Source organism: Mus pahari, chromosome 1 (genome assembly GCF_900095145.1).
Source record: "Mus pahari chromosome 1, PAHARI_EIJ_v1.1, whole genome shotgun sequence".
Taxonomy (NCBI): domain Eukaryota; kingdom Metazoa; phylum Chordata; class Mammalia; order Rodentia; family Muridae; genus Mus; species Mus pahari.
In genome coordinates, this window is record NC_034590.1 from 55,222,465 (window position 1) to 55,230,672 (window position 8,208).

Genomic DNA, 8,208 nt, shown 5'->3' on the forward strand with positions numbered 1-8,208 from the left:
GTGCCAGCACCATTTGTTGAAAATGCTGTCTTTTTTCCACTGGATGGTTTTAGCTCCCTTGTCAAANATCAAGTGACCATAGGTGTGTGGGTTCAAAATGTATCCTTCTTAAGAGGTTAGTTCAGAAGACGAAGGGGATTCATGAAAAGGAAATAACAGAGGGTAGCAGGCAATGAATATAATCAAAATATATGCTACACATGTATGAAAATGTCATTATAAATACCATTATTTTATTAAATATGCCATAATGCCACTTCAAAAAGCAAATATATGTAATATAAATACATACATATACGTATACACACACATACACATACACATGTGTGTGTACCCTTCCTCTTTTGTTGCTTGTGTCAGATAATTGGTAAAAACTGTGAGAAAATGTAACTAACATCACATAGAACCATGGAGTTTTAAATTGAAGAAACTAGCAAGTCTTTTGTGAGAATAATTCATGTTCTTAAATCAATGCTGATTTGATTATAAATGTAAACCAGTTGTTTTTCTGACTTGTGAAAATATCTTGAAGTTTGTTTTATGGTTAGATGTAGAAAACAATCTAAGCCAAGCATCTTTCAAGACTTGTTTATCCCCTAGTGTTCATGTGCTCCTTGGGCTGGACACTGTGGTACATGGTCATGAGGTCCAAGCCCCTAGCCCATGCCATAATGATGTCACATAATGATGAGTGATAGTAGAGCTCCTGAAGGCCAGGCACATCTGGGAATACAAAGCAACAACTTAACTTTTCATGGGAGTTGACTGTGAGTCATGTAAATGCCTCAACTAACCCTGCCTACATGACTCTCCAGGTCAAGTCCAAGTTTCAGATGTATTTTGGCCACATCAATTCCAACTGACATGGAGAAAATAACAGCAGAGAGTTCAGCGTTCAAAGAGATACTAAAATCTAATTAAAAACTCTTTGTGTGGTGGAGGTGGGGGTGGAGGAGGCTGGGAGAATATTGCTCAGTTACTAAAGTGTTTGCTATGAAACCATGAGGACCATGTTTAGATCCCCAGAGCCCACATAAAAGCTGGGCAGCACACATCTGTAACCCTGCCATCAAGAACACGGGTTGGGGAAGACAAAGATAAGAGGATGCTTACAGCTTGCTGGCCAGCCAGTCTAGCCAAATTGATGGACTTAGGCTAAGTGAGAGACTGTGTTTAATAGAATAAAGAATAGGGCTCAGGATACAGCTCAGTTGGTGGAACTCCTATGGTTCAATCTCCAGTAGCCTACGAGCCATGTATAGTAGCACAAGCCTGTACTCCCAGCAGTTGAGATCTGAGGAGAGGAGAATCAGAAGTTCAAGGTCATCATCCTCCACCTCATAGTGAATTTTAGGCTAGCATGTGCTATATAAGACTATATCTCAAAAAACAGAAATAAAAACAAAAAGTCAAGTGACTTTTAAAGACCCACTTTTGAACATCAACCTGTAGCACCCTCATGAACATGCATATATACATACACACATACACACACATACACACATATATACATACATATACACATATATATACATATACACACATATACATACATGCATACTCACACATGCACACACATACACACACATACACATGTACACAAATACACAAATACACACATACATATACACACATATACACATATATATATACATATACACATATACACACATACACACATACATACACACATGCATACATACATACACATATACACACATACATATATATACACATATACACGCATACACAAATGTACTGAAATACACAAACACATGCACATACACATACATACACAAACACACACATACATGCTTATATTCACCAAAACATACATATGAAAATACATTCTTATTTGATCAAATTGCATAAAAACATAAGATCATATGAATACATTGCTTAGGCCTCTTCCAGGCTTCAGATGGGTGCATAGGGTGTTGCTGCCTACAACTCATGCTTTATGGCTGTACTGGATAGCTTTGTGTCAACTTGACACAGCTGGAGTTATCACAGAGAAAGGAGCCTCAGTTGGGGAAATGTCTCCATGAGATCCAGCTGTAAGGCATTTTCTCAATTAGTGATCAAGGGGGGAGGGCCCCTTGTGGGTGGTGCCATCTCTGGGCTGGTAGTCTTGGGTTCTATAAGAGAGTGGACTGAGCAAGCCAGGGGAAGCAAGCCAGTAAAGAACATCCCTCCATGGCTTCTGCATCAGCTCCTGCTCCCTGACCCTCTTGAGTTCCAGTCCTGCATCCTTTGGTGATCAACAGCGGTTTGGAAATGTAAGCAGAATAAACCCTTTCCTCCCCAACTTGCTTCTTGGTCATGATGTTGTACAGGAATAGAAACCCTGACTAAGACAATGGCCTTTCTATGTGCATTTCCATAATCAACTCATATACCAGAATGATACAGTGAGGGTCTTTAATTACCATAATTGGAATGGGGTACTGTGTGGCTCTTTTTAATATTATTATTAGTGTTACAGTTGAGAAATTACACTGAGGAAAACAGATTTTTGCATTCCAAATAGTTACCTTTCTCTTTCTAGAGATGACTAAGAAGAAACTGAGCCTCAACCATTACTTTCCCTTCCCCTGCGATATATATTAACCATGGGGAAAGGGGTGGGAAAGAATCTGAAGAGACAATCTTAGCCCTCGGTAGTATTTAAGGCATTCTTGGAGGTTCCCAGTCCCAATCCTAAATAATATGTATTCTAAGAAAATCATTAAAGGTTAAAGGTTAAAAAAAAATAAGAAAAAATATGTTACTAATTCTCAAATGTTTGCTTATGCCAAGTAAGTGGTGATGTAGTTCCTAGCAAGTTAGTCAGGAAAGGAGATCTGGGGGAAAGTTAGAGGGGGATAGTAGGGTGGCAAAAGGCAGTTTGAGTATCTACAGTTTGACAGATCAAGCATATTTACATTTTATCAGAATAAAAGTAGCCATAATTGAGCATTCTTACTGATGTACAACTCAAAGGAGGTAGGGAACCAGTGAGAGGACCTCAGGCAATAAGACTCCAGAGTGGAGCATCCTGGCAGAAGTGATGAGGGAAAGAGGAGGATCTCCTGGGCCACAATGGGTTGCTCATGAACTTTCCCTGGGGAGATGAAGGAATGTCTATTCACTACACAGTTGGGCACCAATAAGAGACCAAATAAATAATTCCACTCAAATCTAGGTTGGAGGAACAGTGAGTTACATTTGAGTTACTTAAAGGATGATGGGGAAGGGTTTACGGGAATACATCTTGTCAAAGGCTACACTGAAGAAATATCTTTCTCACTATTCCCAAACGGTTAACTGCCTATAAACCCTTAAAGAAGGGTGACCATGCATGGCCCTTCATCCCAACAACTGCAAACTACCTCTACGTCCTCACGAGCCTCTCTTCTCTCCATGATAGAACATTAATGGGCCCAGCCTTGATGTCATGTGGGGTGATCACAGCTGTTCAGAGTGCAAGAGAATTGCCAAGTCATGCCAGAAAGATGGGGTTCCACAATAATGGGTCTTCTATCCCAGACAGTGAGGTCAGAGGCCCCTTCCAAAAGGCCTTCCACATGGTACCCAAATGGTCCCAGAGAGGAGCTATTGTCATAGAACCCAAAGCAGCTGCCATCACAAGCAGGGGGCTTAAGCAAAAATCACCCTCAATGCAGAAAAGGAGAGAGTGACTCAGATGGAGGGGAGGAGTCGGTGAGAAGGGAAGTCCAGTCTTATGCCTTCAAAGTTCCTCTCCCAGAAGCCAAGATGAGCTTAGGAGGAGCTACGCATCAAGTTCATTATGACAATGAAGTGTATGATTCAGAATTCAGACCAAGGGGAAAGAATGCAAGACTTGTCAAAGAACAAAAGCAAGAGAGAGGGCGATTATCAAAACTGTCTGCACAATAAGTTCAGTTCAGATTGTTTGATAAATAATTCATAAATTCAGAGGATGGGAACAGATAAGTGAGGAGCTTCTGTGTGACAGACCGTCCTCACACAGGCACTGTGTTCCTGCCCACATCTCACAAGTGTACAAGCTTGGAGCTGCCACTGGGATCTTAGGTCTAATTAATTCCCCAGTCAGTGGGAGAGATTCTCTCCAAACCTCTGTTTTATTCATCAGAATGATCATTGTGAAAAATAATGCTTATGAAAATATGGATATTTTTCACTTGTATCATGCACATACCCTCTGAGCATAAGGGCAAAATCAGCAGTGATTTTTTTCTGCTTTGGGGATTCTCTCACCCACCTAATTGGTCAGAGACACTTGGCCTACTGGAAGAGCTAGGTGAAACTAAACTTTCACCTTGCTGGGTCACACCTTCCTGTTCCCAAAGGGGTGTGGCTCCTTTTCTCAGGGCGTGGGATTTGCAAACATCGAACTAACCCTCAGCTTCCAAATCCATGGGATTTTATGCAGAGTTCAGTTCTAGAAACCATCATGGGAGTTGGTACCCTCCAATAAACAACAATGGCGCAAGTCAGATTGGTCTCCATGGGCTCAGGTGCATGAATGCTCACTCCCTACTTAGTAAAACTGTTTGGGAAGGATTGTGGGTGTGGCCTCACTGGATGGCTGCAGCCTTGTTGAAGGTGTGTTACTAGGGGTGGGTTTGGAGGTTTCCAAAGCCCATGCTAGACCCGATCTAGCTTTCTCTCTGCCTAATGCCTATGGATGAGGTTGTAAAGCCCCCAGCCTCGTCTCTGACACCATGTCTGCCTGTCACCTGGCTCCCTACCACAATGATCGTGGAATAATACTCTAAAACTGTAAGCCAGTCCCCAATTAAATGTTTTCTTCTGCAAGTTTCCTTGCTCATGGTGTCTCTTCACAGCAATGGAATGGTAACTAAGTCAGCTGGTGACATCATCCTTTCATTGGTTTCTCTAACCTCTGACAACACTTCTGCCATACAGCAGAAACCACAAAATCTAAGCCCCACCTTGGCTCAGTCTCCTGCAGCCTACTCCACTGCATATCCACCTGTCTGTACCTGAACCTGACCCATGTCTTTCTCCTGACCCATCTCCATCTTCAGGCTTGGGTTGGCCTTTCACCTCGAAGCTGTAGCCTGGCCCTGTAAGCTTCACTCTCAAATCTGGCTCCAGCAGCTTCCTCCCTGAGATGGCCTGGTTTCTTGTCCTATCAACACAGACTTTTTCTCCACCCGCTTCTGAAACCTCTTGAAATAGGCTGCAGTCTCTTGAACTTACATACATTCAATAGTCTATAAATATGTATATAGGTAAACAGACATAGTTAATTATGCGCTGTGTGCTATGGAAATTAATATTAATAATTAAAATTGAAATCAAATGCTTATAGTCACCTTAGGCTAACAAGATAGATAGTTTTTTATTTTCATTGAAATTACTAAACCTTATGAATTTATTGTTATTCAATAATCTCTGACTGTGGAGCAATACAAATATGTTCATCTATTTTTTTTCTGGCATGATATACTCAAGACACTTGGGCTGGACTCACACTCATTATGTCATTGAGGATGGCTCTGAACTCCTGATCTTCCTGCTCCTACCCCAAGCGCTGAGGTTATAGGCATATGCTACTATGCCCAGTTGATGTGGTACTGGGAATTGAACTCAAGGCTTCCCGTGTAGTAGGTGCACACTCTTCCAGCTGAGGTCATCCCAGCTCATGGACCGTGCTTTTGATAAGGCAAGTTAAAGACTACAGCATTTGCATTTCTCCTCACAAGGAAACTGAAGATCCTCTGAGACACTGAAGAAGCCACCAGACGCCCCACAATGTGGAGTAGACTGCTCCCCACTATTTCTTCTAAATAGAGATTATTGGCATTCTTCTTCTAACTGCTTGAGGGAACATCTGTTAATATCCAAATCCACCATGGATCTAGGGGATTTGGGGGAGAGCCTGAGACTTTTCCTAGTCACCGGACCCTTTCTGACCTCCACTGCAGTAGGATAGGACAAAGAAGTGAGTGCTCACCCTTTGCCTACACCAGAAAGCAGCCCTCAACAAAGGCCTGATGGGCAACAGTGGAAGAGGATGACTGCTCCCACTGCATTCTCTCCAGTAGTGACAGGCGCAACAGGCCCCAAAAAACCTGGGCGCTGTCCCGAGGTGAAAAGTTCATGGAAACTTAGTCTCCTGGAATCGTGGCATCCTGTATAATGAATGCTCCAATGTCCTTGCTTTAGTTGGAAAACAGATCCATGTGCTTTCCCTTAATACATAGCCAAGTTAGATCCTAGGCAGTCAGTCCTTGAGCTGACCGTGGGTTTAGGTAGCTAAGTCACTGCCCTACACAGGAATTTACCATTCTCTAGGAAGAAGGAAGTTTGTGATCTAAAGAGGAACCAGAATAGATACTTAGAACCATAGATAGCTGAGTTTTACCCATACACAAATATTTACAATGGCCTAGGGGGAAGGTGGACTATAGGAACTATGGCAAGGGCATGAAGCCCTTGCCACTGGCTTCTAAGTTTAAACTGACTTTAGGTGGAGCTGTTTTTGATCCCAGCTGTTAACATTGAATTTTATCCCAGTTGGTTCCTGCCAGTCCTTCTGTGTTCGCATTCCTCTGTTTTGTGTAACTTCCCTATTTTCTTCTGTATAAATAGTCTGATGCTCAATTTGACATTACATTCAGATACCACACTCCCTTGTGTCCCTATTTGTTTGTCACCCCACATTCGCCAAATCCTCGCTCGCCTGCAACCAGAGACCCAGTTCCACGCAGATCGGGGACCCAAGTGAGATCCGTCTGCGGCATGCTCCCTGGTCCCTGGTAGACAGACCAGCTCTGTACTGTGTAGAGATTTGCGTGTTGAATTCATTGCAGTCAGTCTTAGGGACAGCTAGCTCAGTGAAGCGCTTTTCTTAGTCTCTCATCCTTTCCCCATCTCACAGTCTGCCATTGCCTCCCCCACATACACAAACACCTCCTCATGTATCTCTTAATACCTTGGCACCAGTGTCCATATCTTAGGCTCTATTTCTAGTGAACTCCAAGAACAGAGAAGGCGGTCCATAAGACAGCAAGCCTTACACCTCTAGAATCGGAAATAGTCAGCTGATGCCTGGAAACTCTTCTGACATCTTCTCGGTGTCACTGGCCTGCGTGCTGTCGCTCTCACAATCACTGTCTTTTTTTGTGTGTGTGTGCCCAAAGGCATGTGTCTTTCCTCTTGCAAATGATCTTAAGCATCATTTCTTATTGACGGGATTTGTCTTCTCTACTCACCCCCTACCCCCACCCCCATTGCCAAGAAAAGAAGCCAAAGCCAATCCATGACATTTTCATTTATGAAAAAATTGATATCTGGCTAAATGAATGGAAAATAAGAATCACCCTGCATGTCTTTTGTTGTTCTTGTATCCGTGGGAGGTGTCTCCGCGCTCTTCTCTGTCGATATAAAACTCGGTCCCATGGAGGAAGCCAGACATGCCAGTGGTGGAAGGAAGAGAATTTGGCAGAAGAGGGTTTGAAGTTCTTTCAGTAAAGAGCCTTTGCAACCTTCTGTCCTGGCTTCTGGTTTTTCTACCCACTTCGCTTCTCCCCTCTAGGGCAACATAGGGTTATGTGGGGAAACTACTGAAATCCTAGTGTTGGCTGGAAGATCAGAAGGTTTAAACAATGGCCAGGGGCTGGCCGTACATCACGGGGCCAGCTCTGAATGGAAACCTAGCTATTCGAGGATGTTCACCACAAGGTGCTAGCTGGTAGCCATTTAACCACTCACCACTCCAGAGGTCAAACCTTTCCACTCTGCCATACTTTCTGCTTGTTTAAAAAAAAAAAAAAAAAAATGAAGTGTCCTCCAGAATTCCAATCTGAGAAATCCTGCCATTGACAGACAGTCTCTTTCCAGCCCTCCAATGCTGGCCCTCAGCATTCTCTTCTGCTTTCCTCCCTGGGCCTTCCTTCCTTTTCTGGTAGACTAAACTCAAACCACAGTGCCCTGTCTCTTTAGCTATTCATGCCCCTCACTGTGCTCTGCAGCTTCTCTTGACTGGATTTCCTTCCACAAAGCCTGGAGCTCAGCACCCAGCCCACTGTATCCCTGGGAGAAGACAGTGCTCATGGAACCCCTGGCTATCGAAGTTCCTGTACCCTCATCCTGCACCCTCATCCTGCACTCTCATCCTGCACCCTCATCCTGCACCCTCATCCTGCACTCTCATCCTGCACCCTCATCCTGCACCTCATCCTGCACTCTCAT